We start from the raw sequence: 23,894 nt of genomic DNA, 5'->3' as shown, positions 1-23,894 counted from the left end.
TTCTAGGGAAAGGGCAATTCCCTGAGCTGTAACAACACTCAAAGGGAGTCACCAGTCCTGGGCTGGGTATACATACATACATACATACATACTCTCACTAACTAAGAGGACTGAGGAAAACGTAGAATGGGAATTAATAAAGGAAAAGATGTAATGGAGTGGTGAGTCCAGAGACCGGCTGCTCCAACTGTTTGGTTCTGTTCCAAGCAAGGTTTGCTCCTAGGAGGGTATGGGGACGCATAGATGGAATAAAGGCAGCTTTTCTAGCTGGACTCCATCCAGCTCAATGGCCTAGCACACATGGGTGGAAGCTCTACTCTTCCCTTCCCGCCCCGCCTGGCCACGCCTCTTGTTTCCCACCCCCTCTCCTGGCCCCTCCCCTTCTTTCTTAACCCTCCTGGAGTGAGTGCTAGACTTCCCATTGCTCTTCGCTGCTGGCTGCCGCAGCTCGCTCGCTCTCTCCGCTCCTGGCTCGGCGGTAGCGGGAGCGCGCAGGCGCGGCTTGCAGCTCTGCTAGCGGAGCTGGGTTCACGGTGAGTGCGGCAGCAGTGCCGGACTGCTTGGAGAGAACGTGGTTGCAGCCAGAAAGGGACTTGGGTGTGTATGGAAGACTTAGACCCGGTTAGGAGAAACTTCTGCAGCTGTTTCGGTGGCGGGGCTGCTCGAGGTTGCCAGGCTCCGGCCGCGTGGGGAGAGGAGTGAGCGGTGGCGGGAGACTGCAAGGTGTGTAGTGGGGGCCGAGTTGGAAGAAGGAGGAGGAAAAGCATGTAGAAGCTGGAAGTCCGCACTTGAGCTTGGACAGGCCAGGAAGGTTCGCCTGAGGGCCCTGGGAGGTGGCCCAGCTTCAAGTTCAGTCCCCCTTACTTGGTGTCCCCGAGCGATGTCCCAGCTTACTCTTTTCCCTCGTGCTGCTTTCCTGGGGTGCCGAGTTGGCAGGAAGGTTTCCTGTCGCTGGAGAGAGGATTTGGTGGAGGTGGGTTGTTGGCCAGGGCTGTTGCAATAGAGGGTGTGGCGTTCCTACGACTTTCCTTTCTCCAAGAATGTGCCCCTTTTCTGATACATCGTGCCTGGACATTTTTTAACAAAGGCTATAACTGTTTTGTAGGCTGTGGCGGGTGACAACGGGAGGGCGGGGGGCGGGGGGTGGGGATGGGGAGGCGCGTGCGGATGTGTGTGTATGTGTGTCTGTGAGTATGTGTGTGCGCTCGCGCGCGTGTGTCTGCGAGCAAGGGAGCGCGCGCATGTTGGCTCGCTTGCTTCAGAAGCCGCCCTAGGGGGTGGGGAATCTAAGAGGGCCTGGAGTTGGGGGAATTTCCGGAAAGACCTAGCAACTTTCTGTGGAGGCTTTTTTTCTTTTTCCTGGTCTGTTGATTTTGAGAGTAAGAATCTACCCCATAGGAATGTGTCTGGATACTATTGTGTGTGTTCTTGCTCTGTGTGTGTGTGTGTGTGTGTGTGAGAGAGAGAGAGAGAGAGAGAGAGAGAGAGAGAGAGAGAGAGAGATTGATTGTGTTATTCATATACGTTTTTATGAAGAGAAACAAAAACTAATCGAATTTCAAAAGAAATGAGTGTGAGTGAAAGGGAGAAGAGTTGGAATGGCCAAGTAGAGCTAGATGAATCCCTTTTGATAGTCATAGTGTATGGCCAGACTTGGGAAAATGTGGAGGTGTACAAGTCAGTAATTTTAGCTAGAATATTGTTCATTGTTTCAATGAAGAGTTCTTAGGGGTTTGGTGCTGCCATCTACTTAGGCTGATTCACTTTAGAAACTTTAAAAATGATGTTAATATAAAACATTAGGGAAAGTATTGTGACATTGGATAAAGGCCCATACACTTTCATGTTAAAAATTTATGAACTTTTCTAAAACATGATACATGTGGTCCCAAGCACAGATGTTTATATTTCTATTTAAACTCATTTGTTTTCTTAATACATCATAATAAACTGAGCTTCCTTCTCCTCTACCCCTTTTCCTTGATTGTGAATTCTGTTTTATAAACATATACTCTCAGATCTGAAATATGTTTAAGCAGAATTTCTTCATGTTTTCTTGTTATTTAATCTTTTCTCCAGTTATTCAAAGGATTTGGAGATAATATTGTCCAACTTGGGAGAGGGATGGTAGGATGCCTTTTGCCTTTTTCAAGAGCAGTGAATTATTCATACTTCCACACTCATCCTTATAAAGTTAGTGCAAAAACTTTCCAACTCCCTCGGAAGTAATTATTCTTTAACTGTTTAACTGATTGCACTAGCCGTATTTTCTCTCGTTACCCGAATACTAGGGCTGCCTTGTATATGGTAAGTGACCAATAAACTTATAGTTGCATGTTATTAAATGTCATTAGAAAGATTAAGTCATCCTACACAGAGTTTATGAAGTAATAGAAAAGTTCTGATCTTTTAATGTTTAAGGAACATTTCTTGAATATGGATAAGTGATGAGAACATAGATACATTCTCATGTGTTATCAATAGTTTATGCTCATAAACAAGGTGTAAAAATTTGTAGATAAAGGAGGAAATGGGAATCATAAAGCACACACTTTAGGAGACAGCAAAGCTAGCCAATGGTCATTGCACACACTGCAATGTATAATTTCTCATTTGCAGAAAGACATGAATAAGGAGCTGCTTGAGTTTAGGAAATATTAAAAATGAACACAGCTCATGGGGTACTATTTACTAAAGATTAACATATGTAAAGAAAACTGCAACCCACCTTATGTTATACTCCTAAGGCCGTTTGAGCCTTTGGCTAATGAGTCCTTTTCATTCTTAATCATCTTGGTCTGATGATTTCTGCTGTTTTATCTTCGACAGATCTTTTAATTCCAGCACATTACTGGCTTTCCAGGTACCTCTGCTTATATTAGAGAATTAACTTGCCTGGTTCATTCAGCACTCCATGAATGTTTTCATTTTAAATTTCTACATATTTTCTGATTCACATGCATGGTTTTTTTGAAAAAAAAATTGCAACAAAACCACTTTATTTTATACCTTTCTCCTTTAATTGTTTTCTCATCCGGACTTTTTCCTTGTGTATACTTTTTTTTCCTTTGTCACTGTAGATAAACAGCAGAGTGCTTGTCTGAGGTTGTCATATGGAAGGGTGGAAAGGATATGTACGACTAAGGGAAGCTACTTATATTCAATAACTGAGGTGCGTTCATTTGTTTTGGTTTATGTCAGATGCAGATGATTGATTTAATTTGTTGGAATATTTTTCTTAGGACTAGAAAGTTGTTACAGTTATTTGGAACAGTGTGTTTTCAATTTGCAATGTGCATTAGACTCTGCTGGTAGGAAGCTCTTTCAACTAACATGCTTATATTTAAGGCCTTTCCTTCATGTGAACACAGCAAATCAGAAATTTCAGGTGAAGAAGCTAAAAACAAAGAAAGAAAGAAAGAAAGAAAGAAAAAGAAAGAAAGAAAGAAAGAAAGAAAGAAAGAAAGAAAGAAAGAAAGAAAGAAAGAAAGACCCAACAAAATAAGAGCAAAACCCTGGGAGATTTTTGAGGTCCACTTTTTTACTGGCTGGTTTTGTGTCAGCTTGAGTCATCAGAGAAGGAGCCTCAGCTGAGGAAATGCTTCCCTGAGCTCCAGATGTAAGGCATTGTCTCATTTAGTAATCAACAGGGGAGGATCCAGCCCATAGTGGGTGTGGCTACCCTTGAGTTGGTGGTGGTCCTTGGTTACATAAGAAATCAGGGTAATCAAGCCAGGGGAAGCAATCCAGTAAGCGGCATCCTCCATGACCTCTGCATTAGCTCCTGCCTCCAGGTTCCTGCCCTGTTTAACTTCCTGTCCTGACTTCCTTTGGTTATGAACAGCAATGTGGAAGTCTAAGAGGGATAAGCCCTTTCCACCCCAATTTGCTTTTTGTTCATGGTGTTTGGTTGCAGCAATAAAAACCCTAACTAAGATAACTTTAAGAAATACTTTAAAGGATGGTAGTCAGGGTGTAGAATAAAATGAAAATAAACTACTTTTTTCTATAAACTGTAGGTGAAAGAAGTTAAGACAAACATTGCAGTTTGATGGTTATATACAATGGGAATGCATCAGAGAGAGAGAGAAACAGAGAGAGAGAGAGAGAGAGACAGAGACAGAGACAGAGACAGAGACAGAGACAGAGACAGAGAGAGTGTGTGTGTTAACAAAATCCTGTTAGGGCACAGGAGTAACTGAAGGTGTAATGTTTAAAATTATAACTAACGGAATAGAATATTAGAGCAAGGAACTAGAGAGACAGTGGAATTAAAGGCATGGGCAGAAGAGAAAAGAATGAATTAAAATATATGTTTAAAGGCAGAGACGAATGAATGAAACGGACAGTATTTTCTTTAAGTGTTTTATTAAGTGATGGATGCTGTTTCCCAAAAAAATCTGTTTGATTTGAGATTCTTATTTAATATCAAGGTAGAATTTCTAGATATTTCTGAGTAGGAAACTCTAGGAATGAATAAAATCATTATAAGTAAAGAGGTTTTTCAATTTTTTAATTGAATAAGCTTTATTTTTAGAGAATTTTTAGGTTAACAGGAAAATTAAGTAGGAAATAAAGTTCTTTTTTTTTTCTGTTTTGGTTTTTCGAGACAGGATTTCTCTGTATAGTCCTGGCTGTCCTGGAACTCACTCTGTAGACCAGGCTGGCCTTGAACTCAGAAATCTGCCTGCCTCTGCCTCCCAAGTGCTGGGATTAAAGGCGTGCGCCACCACTGCCCAGTTTGTTTGTTTCTTTCTTTCTTTCTTTCTTTCTTTCTTTTGGAAATAAAGTTCTTGTATGTCTCCTGTTCTTGAACACTGTTTCCTGCACTATGGTGTCTTGTACCATTATTTCAACTGATAAGTCCACATTGATTCATCATTATCAAAGGTGTGTTGTTTACATAGGCCCTTCTCTTTGGGTTGAACATTCTATAGGTTTGGACAAATTCACAAGGATTTGTGCTCACCATTGTCATGCAGAATAGTTTGACTGCCCTACAAATCCTCTTTGCTCAATCGGTTCATCACTTTCTCTTATCTTTAGTAACTTTTGACCCTTCCACTATTTCTACATTTTCATCTTGTATAAAACACTGTGTACTTGGGATCATATAATATGTAGTTTCGTTTTTTTCAGATTCCTTTTCTATATTTAGTGATGTGCATTTATACATCCTACACATCTTTTCAGGATTTGATATGTTATTTCTCTTAAGTGCTGGGTAATGATACCTCACATTGCTGTATCTATTTGCCTCCTAAGAAAACACCTTTGTCATCTTTTAGCAATAGTAAATAAAACTATTGTAAACATCAATATTCTATGTCCCACTCCACTCTTCCCCACACTGTAACTTTCTGATTGAGTAAATACCAAGGAGTACGGATACAGGAATCCATGTTAAGAATAAGTTTGCTTTTGCTAGAAACTGACAACATCCATAGTAGCTGTACTATATTTTGCATTGGGAACAAATGAGAAGCCTGTTCTGCATTCTTGACAGCACTTGGTAGTGTAAGTGTTCTCTATTTTGGCTATTTTAATAGATATATAGTGGTATTTCATTGTTGTCTTATATTGGTCTTTTCCCCAAAACACATGTTGAACATCTTTTCAGGTTTATTTTCCATTTATGTTTCTTCTTTAGTTAGGTATCTCTTCAGATACTTTAGCCAGTTTAAAATCAAGTACACCTATATTTAGTATAATAATCTTTTATCTAATATTTGTTTTCAAGTATTACAGTGTGTATCTTTTTATTTTTGTAGAGAATGTCTTTTGTAGAATAGAAGTTTTATGTTTTACTGAAGTCTATTTTATTAACCATTCTTTTTATAAATCATCATTATACCTGAAGTCTTCTAGATTTCCTTTTATGCCATCTTCTAAGAGTCTTAATGTTTTATATTTTACACATAATACTGGGGTCCATTTTAGGTTAACAATGCATTTAAAGTTAATTGCTTAGGGTTTGAAGTCTGTATATTGACTTTTTTGTCTATTAGTCAAGTTGAACTCAGAGATTCGTATATGTTAGGCAACTACTCTATCAACTGAAACATGTATATCAGCTCTATATTCATTTTATTTGAGTCAGGCTCTCATTATAAAGTCCTGACTGGCCTCTTAATTGGTTTGTAGACCAAACTGGCCTCTGCCTCCTGAACGTTAGAACTAAGATATGTAGCCACCTAGCTTTCTAGATTTATTTCTGCTTTTGCATGTCTATGTTCTGTCTGGCGGTGTTTCTTGGGAGATTTGTATTTTCTTTGTTAGCTTTTCTTTCTTTGCCAAGGACAAATTAGTTGTATTAATGTGTATCCATTTATGAGACCTTATTCTGTTATATTGATTAAAGTCTACTGTTTTACCAATAGCACATTGTTTTTTATAACTCGAGTTTTATAGAAAGTCTTTGTGGTTTCTACGATATATTTTGATCATGGTTTCTCCTTCCCCATCTCCTGCCATGTCATGGGGATTCAGAATCACCATAGAAATAATCTCTTGGCATGTCTTCGAGGTATTGCCCTGATTAAGTTAATTGAGATAGGAAAAAACAACCTAAACATGGGTGGTGCTGTCCATAGGCTGTGGTTCCTGACTGAGTAAATAAAAGCAAGAAAGTGGGCTGAGCACAGGCATTCACCACTCTGTTTTTCTTCACTGTGGCTACAGTGTGATCAGTGGGTTCCTAATCTTGCCATTGTGCCTTCCTTCTGTGGTGGATTAGATCCTCTGGAACTGTCAGAGGAAATACATTCTTCCTTGAGTTGCTTTTGTCACGCATTTTGTCACAGCAATGAGACAAGTAATTAATAGAGTATTGAAATTTGTAGTAAATGTTCCACTGCCTTTATTATTTTCTAATATTAAATTGGCTATTCTATATCTTTTGCTTCTCAATATAAATTTCAGAAAGTGTTTTTTATACAGTAACAACATAAAGGTTGTTAAGGTATTTTTTGGAGGGGGAAGTTGTATTAAATTTATTGATCAAGTTGGAAAGAACACCTTGAAACTATTGGGTCTTTGTATCCTTGAATTCAGAAATCATTTCTATTTGTTTGGAGTTTTTATTTATTTCATCAGAGTTTTCTAGTTTTTTTGACAGACATTTTATATAAATTTTATTAGATTGTTACCTAGTTAACATTGAAGATATTGTAACCTATTTGAAGTTTCAATTTGTGCTTTGGTTTTAGAACAAGTTTATTGGAAAAATTTGGGAAAAAATGAAGATGAGAATTAAGGAAAAGCCCCAAAATTCTATAACCAGAACTAAATGGGTGATTTGGTCAGAACCTTAGCTCAGAATACTCAGAGTGATGTGGACAACAAAGGCTGCTCATGAAGATGGCAATGAGGAGTCCACTGGTAAATGGACTAGAGGTTATTCATGTTGCATGTGGCAAATAACATTTCCAGATTTTGCCTGTGCCCTAAGACTTTATGAGATGTTAAATTTGAAGATGTCAGGCTAATTATCCAGGTAGAAGATATTTCTACACAATGCAGCATTCATATTACAATATGAGTTATGCTTGCTTCTTTTAGCCAGATTTGTAGTGAAAACTGGAAGCAAAACGTAAAGAAAACATAATTGGAAACTTTAAGTTTTCTCAGAAAGTTAAGGCAAGTCAGGTGTAGCTTTTATAAAGTTGAGGCCAAGAGAGGTTAACCTGCCAAAAGAGACTATGGTTCATAAAAACAAGCCAACTTGAGGTCAGAGAGGTAGTTCAGTGGTTAAATGTGATTATTCTGAAATCATATCCAGCTTTAAGAGGGAAGAAACTGAACACCTTCTGGTTACCACATATACAAGCACACTCAAACACACAGACACATATACGGACACACAGGCAGACAACCTCCCTCATAATACGTAGACAAAGAATCTGAAAACAAGTGAATTACAAGTTGCAGGACAACAGGAAAGTTGCTTTAAGTTTATATCAGGATCTGCTAACAGCACTTAACACAGGGTAAGGAGCATTAAGATTTAACTAATTTTATTTAAATTTATTTAAATTTTTGCTTTGAGAAGAAACTATTGGCTATTTTTCTTACTGGGGGCTGGAGTGATAGATCAGCAGTTAAGGGCATTTGTTACTCTTGAAAGTAACTTCAGTCCAGTTCATTACACAGAAGGCATGGTGTTAAGAACATCAGATAATTAGTCACTTTTTAAAATAACAAATGAGTTTATTTTGTGTATTCCTTTTATTTGGTTGCTATGATTTTTTTCTTTCTTTCACACTCACTTCCCATTCCTCTCAGGCCCACCTTTCCTTCCTTGCAACCTCTCCCCAAAAGAAAAAAGTTAAGCCAAATTCAATTTGTGTTGCATGTATACTCATTGGAACAGTGAGTTCCAAACTCCCAGGGATCAGCTCCTTAAAGATAACTGAGTCCTCCCCCAACCTCTACCCCCAACCTAAGTCATTAATGTGAGAAGCTACACTTTCAGCATCCTTTGTCAGCATCAATTTTAGTATCAATCTTTCAGCATCAATTTTAGTACTCTCTTCAATAGCTTCTTATTTGGACTGGCTCTTTGTATTGAGTGGGGAGAGGCTGTCATAGAAGCTGTCACTGTCTCTCATTCTCAGTTATGAGTCTACAGTTATCAGTACCACTGCAAAAGAAGTTGCCACAGCTAGTGGCAGCATGAATCATAGACATGTGGTTTCTGATAACAGCGCAGAACTCAACTGGTCTTCAAGGGCAGCACAGATCATGCACTACAGACATCAACATAGCCTCCTGTTGCAGTCCTAATCATGGATACCAGCATGGCCTCAGTCATCTATATAAACTGTGGACATCAATGTGGGCAGCACATACCATGTATATCCACATGGCCTCCAGTGGTAACATGAACCAAGGCATCAACACAGCCTGTGGTGGCATCATGAACTACACACCACCAGCATGGCTCCTGGCTGCAGCATGGATTTCAGACATCAATATGGTCTCTGGTAGCAGCATAAACCATTGAGATCTTTCAAGGAGACTTAATACAGAGAATAAACTATAGCCTATCTTAGATAACTTGTTGTTGCTCAGAGTTAGGGTGATTGTGGGACCAGGTAGCATGTTTGTGGACCTCTGCCTGTAAGCTCCAGGCTGTATATACCATCCTGCCAGCCCTACGTTGCAACAACATGCTCCTTTGTCTGTTGCAGCTCTGCTCTCATATCAGTCACCTGATGAGTTCTTCCTCTCTGCATGCCTTTCTTTTCTGCCATCTTTCCTACATCTATCACACATTCACACAGTATATATATACCCCAAACAGCTTTACATGCATATATTTAATGCAAGGAGTCATTGGTCTAGTTCAAGCTTTCTGGTAAATACTGGACTTATCTCTGAGACTCATTTCAGATATCATGTTCATTCTCAGAGTCAGGGTGATTTTGTGGCTGGGTAGTACATCCAGTTCTGGGGTAGGATCCTTGAGAACTCCAGGCCACTGCATGCCTCCCTGTTCTTTGTGCCTGCTGCCTGTGGGTCATGCCACCTCACTCTCTTCCTGATGCCAGGGCAAGCAGCACAAACATGCTCTGTTGTCTGCTGGAACAGTACTCCCATGTTGTGTGTGGATTCTGCTCCACCATCTTATTTCCACTTCCATAAGACCACTTTTTAAATGTATTTTTAAATGGATATTCTACTTATTTACATTTCAGATGTTATAAGACCACTTTTAAGAGCATCTTAAAAGTTAGGGGAATCCTACAGAAAAGTTGGGAGAAGGATTGAGGGACCCAAAGAGGACAGGGACTCTGCAGGAAGACCAATAGAGTCATCTAACCTGGACCCTTGGGGGCTTTCAGAGACTGAACCATCAACCAAAGAACATACATGGGCTGGATGTAGGGCCCCTGCACAGATGAGCAGCTTGGTCTTCCAGTTGTGGGTCCCCCAATAACCGGAGCAGGCACTGTCCCTGAATCTGTTGCCTGCTTGCCTGTCTGTTGGTCCCTTCTCCTAAGTGGATCTCCTTGTCTGGCCTCAGTGGGAGAGAATGTGCCAAGTCCCACAGTGACTTGATGTGCCATGGCGGTAGTGGTGGTGGTGTGTGCATATGTTAGTGAGGGGTAGTGACACCCAGAGGCAGCTTCCCCTTTTCAAAAGAGAAGAGGAAGGTAGAATGGGGGGGGGGACTTGGGTTAAGGAGTACTGGAAAGGGAAGAGGGGCTGATAGTGGATTGTAAAGTGAAGAAATAAAATTTTAAAATGATACTCATTAAGCAATATTAAAAAGAAAGTAGAAATAAGAAGTATATTTCAAATTAAAAGTAGATTCACATTTATTTCCTGTAGGACACAGAATGATATATATTCCATTTGGCGTATATGGGATTATTTTAAAATTTCACTGTTATGCAAAGAATAAACTATAGAATAGCATAGTCACATGCTTATATTTAGAAATGAAATTAAAAAATAGTGTCAGGGATTGGTTCTTGCCCATGGGATGGGTCTCAAGTTGGGCTGGTCATTAGTTGGTGGTTTCCTCTGTCTCGGCACCTTCTTTCCTCCCTGCACTTCTTGTAGGCAGGACAAACTCCCATGTCCAAGAAGGATCTACAGGGAAGTGTGCCCAGATCCTTTTAGGCTGTGACATCTGGCCTCTAAAGGGTGACCACTGTCTTAAAGTGTCAGGCTTGTGTTCTAACAGCATATGTATATTCTGAATTTAAGCTTTATCTAAGAAGTTTTCTTTTATTTTTCTTTACTTTTTCATCTGCTAGTCACTCATATAGCCTATGTTCCTTAACTGCATGACTAATGTTCTTATGATTCTGACGTGTGGCTCTTTATCTATTACCCATTTTTCTTCTCTTTCTATTTTAATATTTGGTGCCTGAGGGATTTCTTGGGTGTTATGTTCTTAGTGTGGTGAGCAGATGTGAACATGTGCAATCATTGTTGTATCCTGAATAATGTTAATGTGTTTTATCCTCTGCCATTGTACTTATTAGGAGTGGGGTGACATGGTTATTTTATTTAATTATTTTAAGTCAACCTTTTTCATGTGTGACCCTGATACTAATGTTTTGTGAGGTTTCTAATTATTTCCAATGCTAATACAACTATAGAACATTGCCATTTATTTTATAATCACTCTGTACCCATTTGTGTGGCCTTTGAAGTTGCCCATAAGTCTGTGAATATATACATTTTTGCCTATTTTATCAGTTACAGATTGTCTGGCTGTGAGAACCACAGCTAGGAGTTTTGCTTATTGTTAAGTATCTTCGTCTCCCTCCCCCCAAAATGTATCTTCCCATGAGACTTGCCCTTTTGTTTGTTTGTTTTCATTTTTTGAGACAGGGTTTCTTTGTGTAGCCTTAGCTGTCCTAGAACTTGGTGTGTAGACTAAGCAGGCCTCAAATTCTCAGAGATCCTCCTGCCTCAGCCTGCCAAATGCTGAAATTAATTATAGGCATGTGCCACCATACCCAGCTGACTTGCTTTTTCTTTTCTATTTTTTTTTAAATTTTTTTAGTTCCAGAAGTATACTCTGCAGACTCATCTTCTCCAGATGAGCCTCCCCTTGAAGCCTCCTTGGGTCTTTCAGAAGCATCTCTGAGGCCCTGTGGATGCTGGCTGCTGCCGCCATCCTGAATCCTGCTTTATCTAATCAGATTTTATCTGTAGTCAAGAAGCAGGGAAATGGCCTTTGAGAGAAGGTTCAGTGGTTAAAAGCATTTTCTGCTTTTCTAGAAGACCTGTTCCAAGCAGCTCCATGACAGGTAGAACTATCTGTATCTTTCATTCTGGGGGATCCAGTGGCCTCTTCTGGCCTCCATGGGTACCAGGTGTGTACGTGGGGCACATACATATAGACACGCAAACAAAACACTCATACCCATATAATAATAATATATCTTAAGAAGCAGAGAAATGAATGTTAGCATCTTCCTTTTTCTCTTTTTATTAAACATGAGACATTACTTCATGGGACAGTCCTTCCCATGTTCAGGATATATCTTCTACACTGTAAATTCTCTTTAGATATGTCCTAAAAGACAAGCCTAGAGATGTGCCTCCTATGGTGATAACATATCCATTTATGTTGACAATATAGATTATCCATCTAAACTGGGATGCTGTGCTTGCACAGGGTCACTTAAGGAAGTGATTCCATGTATTCAGCTGTGTAGATACTCAGAATCCTTTACAATCATTCAAGGGTGTTCAACATACTCTATGAACTGATAGCAAACTTTGCAGTCATCCACATAGTGTTGACTTTGCAAGCCTTCAAGGAGGCAAGACTTGGGAGGTCCTGAAAGCTTTTACTCACATTTCAAAATAAAAGTGTGTATATAGGGGTGCAAACAGTGTATGGGAGGATCAAGATCTCTGCAGTCAGTCCCTAAGAGGATACTATATGAAGATATGAATACAGCAGAGACTCAGAATTTAGAGATGCAAGGAAGGTGGAGTTAGTCCTGGGGAAAGTTACAGGCAGTGTACAGAGTTATTCTAAGAGATGCCATCAGGATTACTGTTTGCAAGACTGTAGGGATAGGACTTCCTAAGATCTTTGACAATTCATATCACACCATGTGCCTCAAATGCTGGACATGCAGCTACAGGATTTGATGCTTTCTTTGCATGATTTCAGTCTTCCTTTGGTCCCATCTCTTCTTTCATTGCTTCTATTCTTTCATTTCAGAATAGAAATGGTTTCTTCTGTGCCATTTTATACTGCAAATAGGAGGTCAGACTTAAGAGTTATATATATGTGCTTACATATACTGAGGGTAGGATAGGTAGAAGGATGGATGGTTAGCACTTAAGAACATTTGCTGTTCTCTATAGAGGACCTGGGTTCAGTTCCCAATGTCCACATAGTGGCTCATAAATTGTCCATAACTCCATTTCAGATGATCTGATGCCCTCTTCACACCTCTGTGCATCAGGCATGTACATGTTGTGCATACATATTAACAAACTATTTATGAAAACAAAAATATATACATCTTTTAAAAATTATATATGATAGACTCTAATTTCAGCCTTTATTAAGTACTCTTGAAGTTTATGGGGTCTTGTACAGGCTTTATCCTTTGTAATTTTTTTAAAGCATAAGTATTTCTTAGAAATGTCATCAAGCATAATGAAGTAACCAAAGAGCCATGAAATGAGTAGATAAACATAGATCTCTAAATCCTCATAGTTGCTCTGCTTTCTCTATATTGTGTGATAATACTTGGTATAGTAATTTTCAAGCTCATTCAAAGACCTGTGATGCAATTTTCTTAGTATATACTATCTTCTTGAAAGGTTTGAAAATTAAATGGGTAGAAATTGAAATAACAGTTTGAACGTTTAGACACATTTCAATCCTTCATATTTGTAACCTTGGAATTCTTTATGAAAATGTGTTATATCTAAAACACTTGACTCAAAGTAAGTTTCCTGGTTTCTAATGTTAGGCATTCCAAATCTGTAGAAAATCTATATGAGTATCTTATCACAGTAATCTGCTGTGACATGTGTGCTTCTGGGAGAAAGCAAGAAAAGTGAGAAGCATAAGCCTAGTTTTAGAATTGACATCACTGCAAAAATCAGTTAATGGAACATATGCCAAATTTTTTTTTTCTAAATTACTGTTACTTATGGAACCAATAATTATGATGCTAAGAATATTTTGACTTTTTAATTGTAATTTTATCCTAATTCAGTTTCGAACTCACCTCTCCCTTACAATTAGCAAGAGAGTATTGCTGTAGAAGTAGCAAAAACATCTTAGGTTCACAGTCTGATAATACAAGTATTTGTTGCTTCAGGTATAAGCAATATTGTAAAAAGTCTTCATTGATTTTGAAGTTTATTTTAAAAAGAAAATGGCAATATTTGTAAGAAGTATTAATTTTTTATGTTCAATTTCTAAATTCACCAATGCAATTCTGAATAGTTCATTTCATATTGTTCCGATCCTAGTTCAGAGATCCTTGTTTCTTTCCTAATATTATGTACTCATGTCCTTTTAACTGATGTTTCTAGTTCTGTATTACCTATTCTTAACACTAAATCTGTTCATTCAGAGATATTGAAGCCTTGGATTTGCTGTACCCCCACCCCTTTCACAGAGCTTCTGAGAGGTCCTACCCAGTATCCCTGCAAATCAAGTTGGTCACTTTGTCAGGTTTTATGTGCCTAACATTTCAGAGTCACTTGTGCACAAACTTTTGTTTTCTATTTTAATTCTACATTTGCACTTCAAGCCTTAAGTTTTTATTTGGGGCTAATGAGCCAGCTCCAGCTGTCCTGCACCTCAGACTGAGCTTTCCCACCCCTGAGCCCCAGGTGTCCTGGGGCTTCCCTACAGCCCAACACCTGCCCAGTGATGGCATGGGTTAAGCATGGTCAAGCCCCAAGTGGCCATGCCCTGTGGCGGAATGGATATGGGAAACACAACCCTACAATCTAGTTATTTGCTTAGCTAACATTACAAGAATTCAGAGTGTGATATACCTCAACTATCCTTGCACTGTATTGGGTAGCCCCTAGTCAACTTTTGAGGTTTTTTTTTTTCCATTCTGGTGAGAGGAAAGGATATCTGAGTCCTCAGCAGACCAGAAAAGTCTAGTACCTGGTGAAAAAAATTCCATATAGAATGCAATTTTGTACTTTTCTCTGCAACACAAACCCACTCTTTAAAAACAAAACCAAAAAAAACCAAACAAGAATAAAAACAAAAAAATGAGTTTATTATTATATGTATTATTAGTATATGAGTGTTTTGCCTTTATGTATATCAATGCCAAGTAAATACTATGTAGTTAGAAGTGCAGGCTCTCTGTGCTTATGTGTCTCCTGCTCTTTTTGAATCTCTCACTATTGTGGGAATATGGTGTATGTTCAAAATATTTATATTGATATATTCCATTTCATTGTTGAGTTAATGATACCTATTTGACTTGTTTTTTTTTTTTTTTAAACAGATACGTTAATGATGTAGGTACTTGAGTAACATGTACAGTGTTCTGGTGCAAAGTAAGATTCTTTTTTGCTTGCTTGCTTGCTTGCTTGCTTGCTGCTTGCTTGCTTGCTTGCAAACAATGCCTCTCTATCCCTGGCTGGCCTAGAATTCACTATGTATACCAGGCTGGCCTGAAGCTCAGACATCTGCCTATCTGTGCTTCCCAAGTGCTAGGATTAAAGGTGTGTGCCACTGTGCCCAACTGAGAATGATATGTTTTAATGATGTTTTCTTGTTGTTTGGTTTGTTTTTTGCTTAAATCGAAGTATACTTGATTTTACATAATGATCCCCACTTTTCTGTTTTACTTGATTTTTCATTATCTTCAAATCCTCCCTCACCTTTTGCACTTTGTTTGAATAATGCAATCAATTAATATCATGACTCAGACTGATTTTGCAGATAGAAAATTTACCACATTTATATTTAGACAGATATTTTTTCATGAAGACTCAGGAACATAGACATGATTGCCTTCCATAAACTAAAATTACATAGACCAGAATTTCTCCCCCTGCCTCCTATTCCACTTGTATATCTGTTTTCCTTCCCTTCCTTCTTTGCTTACTTAAAAAATTAATTTACTATACAAATTTCTAGCATTATACAAATGTTATAGCATTTTGAACAAAGTGTGTTCTAGTAGATTCTCCTTTTTTCTCATCTCCCCTGTACTTTCCTATTTCCTAGTCTCTCGTTCATCTTTCATGTCCATGTGTACTTCATTTCTTATATTGTTAAATTGGAAGACTATATTCAGATGTCTGGGTAAGTAACAACCTGAGTATAAGCAAGAATATAACCACACGTAGATGTCAGAAAACAACTTTGGGATCTGTTTTCTCCTTCTGAGTTTACATGGGTTCTTGGCATGGATCTCAAGCTCTCAGGGTTTCAAGACAAGCACCTTTATCTGATGACCTACCCTGCTTATCCCTCACAATTGTGTTCCTGGCTCAAAACTTAAAGGCCTTAAATTAGGGAGCTAGCATCAGTCTGTATTACCTTCCCTCAAAGAAATTTCTGTTCTTTACTGATTTTCTTGACAGTTACCTTCTACTCTTCTTTAGGTATACAAATAAGAACTGCGAAAAGGGAAGCAGTCATTTATCACTCTGTCCCCCCCCCCCTTTTTTTGATCATAATGAATGGAAATGGAGCAGTTTAACACACACTGCTCTCATTCCAAATGCAGGTATGAAGTTTGAAATTATCATCTTCCCTGATATTTAGCATTCCTTTGATTGCAATAACCATATAACCTAGTAAATAACTACTTTGAGAGTTCACACTGTATTGAATATTTGGCCTGACCCATTGTCTGCTTGTAGTCCTTATTGAAGACTACTATAGTCTCATAAACTTTCATTGAGGTTTCATACCTATAAAAACTCACAAAGATTATGTGAATTTTCTTCTTCATTGTCCATTTCTTTCCTAACTGGACAATAGCCAAGGGCTGTTTAATGAATTACTTTTCCTGTTACTTTCAGTCCTTAATGGGGGCCTGCCTAGGGAAAACACTGTATAGTTAACTCTTACTTGTTCCTCTAGGTCTAGCCAAGGCTTATCTCTCTTGGGGCATAGTTACTGAACTTTAACTGATATTAATTTTTATCCTGTTAAATTACTGCAAGGACATGTGTTTGTTCTTTTTTTAAATTCATCATATTGTGATTAAGATATTATTTTAAACTATTCTGTGACTTATTTCCCAGAAGCTTTAATTAAATTGGGTGTCTCTGTACAATATTGGCCATGAAGTCTTGAATTTTAAGGACACTACATTATTTTTATTTCAAGAACTGTTTAACATCTCTCTATATACAGTAATATTATAAGCTATGAATTATGTTAAGATGGCCAACAGTTAATGTGCTTCTGGCTTTCTTTTTGGCATAGATAAACCTTATTGTTATGTGATTGTGTATTATCTATTCGTTGATATCTGTATTTAATGAAATGCAATTCCAATTCATTTTCTTGGACTTTCTCCAGCCAGGCAGAGCTCAGGCAAAGTGCTCAGAGAGCTTTGATGGGTTAGTTTTATAATCTGACTTTTAAAAAGTATATTGGCATGGATCTTTTTGATTATTAACAGAGCTGGATGTTTTAGAACCATAATCTTTGATTTGATCACAAAATATTTAACAAGAAAAATAGCATTAATTCTAAGAAATATTCTCAGACCTTTAGAATATTCTTCCATGGAACCAAGACTAAGTGACTCAGGAACTTAGCTGATATAAGTCCCTTATTCACTGTACATAGCACATAACATCCACAGAAAAGCTGCCGGCTTCAAGGTGCCTCCATTTGAAGTAAATAATTACCTGACACCCTATGGAAGATAATTAGAGAATATTTTTTAGAACCATCAAAGCTTACTGAATTCATTTCTTTTAATCAAGCGAGAGACTAGTTGAAACACTCAGTGTCCCCTCTTGATATGTGCTTAAAATATTTGAATTAATAGTTCTGGTTTTCAGAAGACTAATGTGGTGTAGAACAGTAACAACTAACTGCACAATTTTGTACAGGCCATGGAGGCCATGCTTATTTGTAGTCTGAACCAGGTCTTTTTGTTTGTTTTGTTAGTTGGTTTTTTGGTTTTTCAAGACAGGGTTTTTCTATGTAGCCCTGGCTGTCCTGGAATTCACTCTATAGACCAGGCAGACCTCAAACTCAAAGCTTGAACTGCATCTGCCACTGAAGTGCTGGGATTAATATGTGCCACCACAGCCCAGCCTGACCTGGATTTTAAGGAAGAGCCTCCTAATTCTTGCTGGAGCAAGGAAGATAAGAAGCTCAATAAAAACTTGTTATTAGGAACTATGTCTTATCTCTATGATATAAGAAACAGCCTTAAGGTTGTTCCTCATCTGTTTTCTAGTTTCATTTGGGTGAATGGTTTTCTGCTTTGGAAAAATAATACCACATTGATTTTGGTTTTACTGTCTGTATAAGTAATAAAACAGCTATATCAGTGGTGTATGTTTGTTAAGGTAACATAGTAGATACAGTAGTAATACACATAGGCCTGTTAGCCACTGTGTTGCCACATTGGTGATGTTTGTGTGATATAGGAAAACATTCACAGGCCAAATAACTCAGATAGCATGTATATCTTGGGATATTCCTTGAGCTTTGTGCCTATTTCTGGGTAGAATGGAACCCTCAATTTGACAGGTAGACAGAGAGCAGAATTTTCTATTGGAATTAATCTCAATTTTCTTATATTGTCAGACCAAGTTAAAGAACACAATTTCCTTCATTAGAAATTTTTGTTCACAAAGTTGAAGGAAGTTTGCTTCTGAAGCTAACCTCTCTACAAACATTTATTTGAATATTAGTGGGAAAGGAATAGTAGTGACAGTGTGTGGGCCTATTCAGATTATTACCCTTTAAATATGTTCTTGCCTCTTGCTCATCAACCCAGTAGACTGCTCAATCTACAGTGCTTTAAATCTCTAAAAAATAAACAAAACAAAAACCAAACAAACAAGGTTTTACTATATAACCATCTGCAGCTATTCTTATTCTGGCATTATCTCTGGAAAATAATAGAAGACAACATGAAAAATGTTTTCTAAATTTTGTATGTTTGAAAAAAGATGTTTCTGTAATACTTGTCTGTGATGGCTTGAATGAAAATGGCTCCCATGGGTTCATATGTTTGACTCTTTGGTCCCAAGTTGATGGAATTGTTTGGGAAGGATTAGGCCTTGCCAGAGGGAGTGTGTCACTAGGGTTGAGCTTTAATGTTTCAAAACCTCCAGCCATCCCCGAGCATGCCCCTGTCTCTGCTTCCTGATTGTGGATCAGGATGTGAGCTCTTAGCTGCTTCTCCAGTGCCATGCCTACCTGCCTACTGACATACTCTCCATAACAGTGATGGACTCCTATCCCTGTAGAATTATTAAATTATTAAAAATTAAGCCTTTCCTTCTATAATTCCTTGGTCATGGTGTTTGTATCACAGTGACAGAAAACTGAATACACGCAGTCTTCCATTGTATCCTTTTTAAACATAGTCACGTGAGACTTTAAATTTCCTTCTAAGCAATGGTAATTTCATTTCACAGATTCTGATGTAGTTTCATAGTCCCAAATGTTCATTTCATTTCTCTTGAAATTTATTATCTGTGCAAAATTTACTTAGATTTGTGTGATTTACTTTCCAAATAGGAAATGTTTGCTGGGCTTTCTCTCCCTTTCCCTCTTCTCTATTTCACAAACACACACAGATGCAGGCAAGTGTGCACATGCTTACTCTCTGTCTCTGTCTCAAACACACATACTGTGTTACTGTGACTTTTGAAGTAGTTCTTATCTATTTTTTGTCTATGATTAAAGCCACCAACAGTCTGGTCTCTATAAAAGTGTTTCAGGGTTTAGTCAGAAATAGCAGTAGTTAGAGATTAAGGTTTCACCCCTTATTTCTTCTTTCTTTTAAATGATCATGATTCCTTGAATTGATTTTCTCTGTTTTTCTAAAGCCAGACTGCTAACTTCTTTTTCTTTTGCCCTCACTTATACTATACATATTTTGTTTGTAAGCATTCCTATGCTGAAAGACACACCACATCATCTCCCTCCCATAAAGTAAGTACACACTCTCCAGCCTGTGTCAATGTACTTCTCTGCACATACTGGTAACTTTATTGTGGCAGTTCTGGCCTTAGTTTACAATTATTTTGCTTCCCATCTCTTCAGAAACTTGATCTAGGGTTCAGTTAGAGATGTTGGTAGACAAAAGTTTGGAGACTCTCTCTAGCTCTCTTCCTCCAACTATTCCTGAATTTATTAGTATCTTCCAGTATGACGTTTCTTGGTCTGTAGGCCAGAAAAATGAGAGGTTTATCTCATGTCTCTCACTGCTCTCTCACTGCTTTCACCATAAGTACTGTGTATAGTCCTGACCAAAAGCGATGGTTAAGAACTCCATGTGTCTTTCATCTCTCCTAGAAATTCTGAGTTCTTTCTCAGGTTCTGTATGCCTTTATCCCATACCTTAAGTTTATTTATCTTTTTATTGTATTATTACATTTTGTAATTCTTTTCCTATTTGTATGTGGAGATCCTGTAGGTGCTAAGTTTATCATAGCCAGAAATGGAAAGGTTTCAAGCCTTTTTTTTTTTTCCCCTTAGGATGGAAAGGCAAACTAAACCAAGGAAAACACCCACCTCTGTTTTACTGAATCATCTTTTCAAAACCACTTTAGTTACTATTCTTACAGTGTTCAGAACTTTTGTTTCCATACAACAATGAGTGGGTATGGCAAGTTTTAGAGGTAAAAATAACCCTTAGGAGGCTATGAGTACCCTGTATAATTCTCACCTTTCTAAAATATATTGCATTTGAACATACTTTGCACAGAATCTGGAGTTTTTTTTAATGAAAAAAGAAAACTATTTAGAGCTGTTTTCAGCCAAATGCTTGCTTTTTAGAAATTGCATCTAATACAAGGGGTACTGAGAAATTTAATAGTTAATGCATGATAGTAGACTGCATTAAGTATTCACCCACTGTAATAAATTACTCATCATTAGTAAAATAGCTAAGTGTGAACATGAAACAAAAATAATTTTAAGTTTTCTTTTAGTAACATAGCTGCACAGATATTCTTAACACCATCTTAGTTAAAAATTAGCCTATTATGATATGCTTTATTATATAGTGCTATATAAATGAACTATTTTGGGGAGATCTCTGTAATGATGTTTTCGTACTTCTGCCTAACTCATTTATTGGATGACTATAGGGAATAGTAAGCAAGGTAATTAAATAAAGTTCATTTTGTAGTTTCTGCCTCATAGACAAAAGGCAAAGTAAATGAGATTATTTATAGGAACACCTTTAAGATGTATATAGAAATTACACTTGAAAAAATCATCACAGATTTAAAAGTATAGAATGAGAGGTTTTATTTATGATTTGGGGGAGAGTCTTCAGTACTTTGCTCTAGGTCTGTACTTTGTGATACCGGTAGACTTGGGAGCCCTGAAAATATTTGAGGGTTTCTCAGTTTCTTAAATGGTTATCTTGCTGTTGATTCTTGTGACCCACAGCTACTTATCAACTTATAAGCAGCTTCTTTATCCCTCAGATATCATGAGTTGAAATCAAATGCTCTAAGCTACTTTCAGGCTTTAGTTGAAAAAATGATTTAAGACAAGAATGGCAAGGCAAGTTAGGATAAAGAATGTTTTTATGGAAATTATGAATGTGGCCAATGGTATACTTTCCCCCTAGATGGTTAAAAAAGATTCATTTGTTATTTAATGGATTTTTCTTTGATTCTTCTGAGGATCCAGTTGCATTCCGATTGATTCTCTAAAAATACCACATTAATTACTATCGTTTGACTTACTCTCACATCTGTGGTAGATGAATGAATGCCTCAAGTAAGAAGTAAGGAGCTATGCTATCAAGAGTCTCACTGCCTATCTCCATATTTATGTTATAGACATAGAGAAAGACTGTTTTAGAATTAATAGTGTATTAGAACCCCATTATATAATGGAATTTTGCAAATGCTTGGTCAAAGAGAATTTTCTCCTCAAATTAGTAGCAATATTGGTATGTAGGGGGACCATTTCCTAAGACTGATTTTTCTTTGTAGTTAATGTTGCAGCTAGACATTTCAGATGCAGCTTCCAAGGAAATGAATAGATGGTGAGATAATTTCTTAAAGTTCTTGGATCCAGTTAGTCTCTAGAGACTTTGAAGCTGTGAGTTACACAGTAGTCTGATTTGATCTCCTGGGATCTCTGCCAGGTTCGTAATTGCATTGAGGTTTTTTAATGATCACAAATGACATCATGATGCTTCTCTCTTTATTCTGGAAGTGAGCTGATTACTACATAGGAAGGAACAAAAATAGGTTTAGTCAGAAGACTTGGAAGATCAGATATCAGGTCAGATGCAACAGCATATCTGATACATACTTATGCAGTCACTGAGTTGTGACTAGTTAGTTTGGTGAAGTAGCCTTAGTTATATCTATCAGTATATACACAGTGTGGAACAAGTTTTATATTTATTTCTGTAATCATTGAGCCCTGATAGAATACTTGGCTGTGGTAAATTCTTTTTTAACTTTTGTTGTAAAGACGAATTATCTTTCATTACAGTGTTCTAGGCTTCCAGTCTTTATTTAGCATGGGAATAGAGGTGGGAGTAAGGGGCAGAAGGCAGAATAATGTGTTCTTTCCCTTTTGTTCCTGGCAAACAAGTCTTTATTTTCATAATTTTTTCCAGGTGTAGCCAACCTTATCATTCTTTTCACAGTGTGCCCTTTTATAGAGTGTAAGATGTGTTTGTTGCATCTTTAATGTGTATCTGCCTTTCTTATGCAAGTAGAGAGCTTAATTATTAGTCATCTGTCCATCTTTGTTACACCCACTTTAAAAAAAAAAAAAAAGAAACATGAAGTGCATTCAATATAGCCTTAGGTAAATATGTAGCTACTTCAGAGAGTAAACTTGGAAATGCCTAAATCCTAGAGGATGTCTTCAAGTATATGTACCTTTCTATTTTTCTAATTTGCCAAATATATCATAAAACTCTCCCTTGTTGCTGTTATTGCTCAAATGACTATATTCCATACAAGAAGAAAGAAGGAGGATTTGGCAGAAGAATTCTCTCTTACAAAGATCTTTTTTCTTATATCACTTTGGTTAAAAAAAAAGAGAGAGCTGTAGTAATAGGCATTTTTGCACATGTTTGGTTTATACTGAGGACAAAACCCAGAGCTTTGGGCATGCTAGGCAAGTGCTTTACCAGATGAGCTGTTAGAACTCTTCAATCTCTTCCCTCTTTGCAAAAGGTGGTGATGGTGATATTATTTGTAGGGAGTTTGTTTAATAGATGCATCCAGTGATATAGGGTATTCACCAAAGAAGACTGTTCAGACCTTCGTTTAAGCCATTAAAAAGTCTTTATTAGGTGGCCAGTAACTTCAATAGGTGTTCAGGATCCCAGTGTAGCCCTCAGTCCTTCTCGGAATGAGCTTTTAGGCACAAAAAACATGTTTTGGATTGACATACTTAAGTTACCAAGAACAGTTAGCCAGAAATGGAACTACAAGAATCCCCAAAACAAAGTATAGTATATTTAGAGACTTTCCCAGAACTGTATGGACTTTGATGAATTAGGCCTTTGTTATAGTTTTATCATGTGCTTCTGTCCGTGTGTTGAGTTTTATAGCCTGATTGGTATTTCCATCATGGAGTCAGGTGCTAAAAGTCTGGGATCTACTAAGCTTCAGCTGAGACCCTGTTATCTTCTCTACTGGTCTTAGTGAATGGGTCAAATCATTGTCTCATTTTAGTTTAAGATGTAGGACCTTGCTGTTAATCCAATCAGAATGAAAGTTAAAGGCCCAACCCAGTGTTGATAACAAAGTAGTTAGCCTGGGGGACCAAGAAAACAGAGTCTGATACCAATTATTTTCTGAATTATGTTAAGAATTTTTTCTACTTACTCCTGATAAAGTAGCATAGAAACAACAGGCTTTTCCCAAAGCCATATATACTTTCTTTTATCCCATGAGAAGTCTAAGCCTCTCCAATTATGTAGGACCATTTCTGCAAGGGAATTTAACTGTTGTTTTAATTTAGAAACGGAAACTTTTAATATATTTAGATCCTGATTAACCTATCTACTTAGTTTAGAAAGTATCAGAAGAGGCACATTTAGTCAAACCATTAGTGCATGCCCACCAAGTAGTTCCAGAGGACCCTTAATATTGCTGTTACCCATATGAATTAACCCAAAAGGCAGAATAGCCAGCATGGGCATCAGAATAAGGGGGAAATGCCTAGATTAAAGGTTTTGGATAATAGACAAGTCCTAGCCCCTTATAAGTCCTTTAAC

At 37.6% G+C, this 23,894-nt stretch overlaps 1 protein-coding gene across 2 annotated transcripts in view; it reads left to right on the top strand.

Moving 5' to 3' along the window:
- The first annotated feature begins 396 nt into the window (after window positions 1-396).
- Window positions 397-23,894, top strand: part of Prrg1 (proline rich and Gla domain 1) — a 99,153-nt gene continuing 75,655 nt past the window's right edge. The window contains exon 1 of one of the 2 annotated variants that reach the window (XM_034484713.2): window positions 397-533. The gene's annotated coding sequence lies outside the window, so the exon portion shown is untranslated. The other variant, XM_076919107.1, reaches the window with a different exon arrangement.

This window comes from Arvicanthis niloticus, chromosome X (genome assembly GCF_011762505.2).
Source record: "Arvicanthis niloticus isolate mArvNil1 chromosome X, mArvNil1.pat.X, whole genome shotgun sequence".
NCBI lineage: Eukaryota > Metazoa > Chordata > Mammalia > Rodentia > Muridae > Arvicanthis > Arvicanthis niloticus.
The sequence above is the reverse complement of the archived record's forward strand: the minus strand, read 5'-3'. Positions and strand labels throughout refer to the sequence as shown.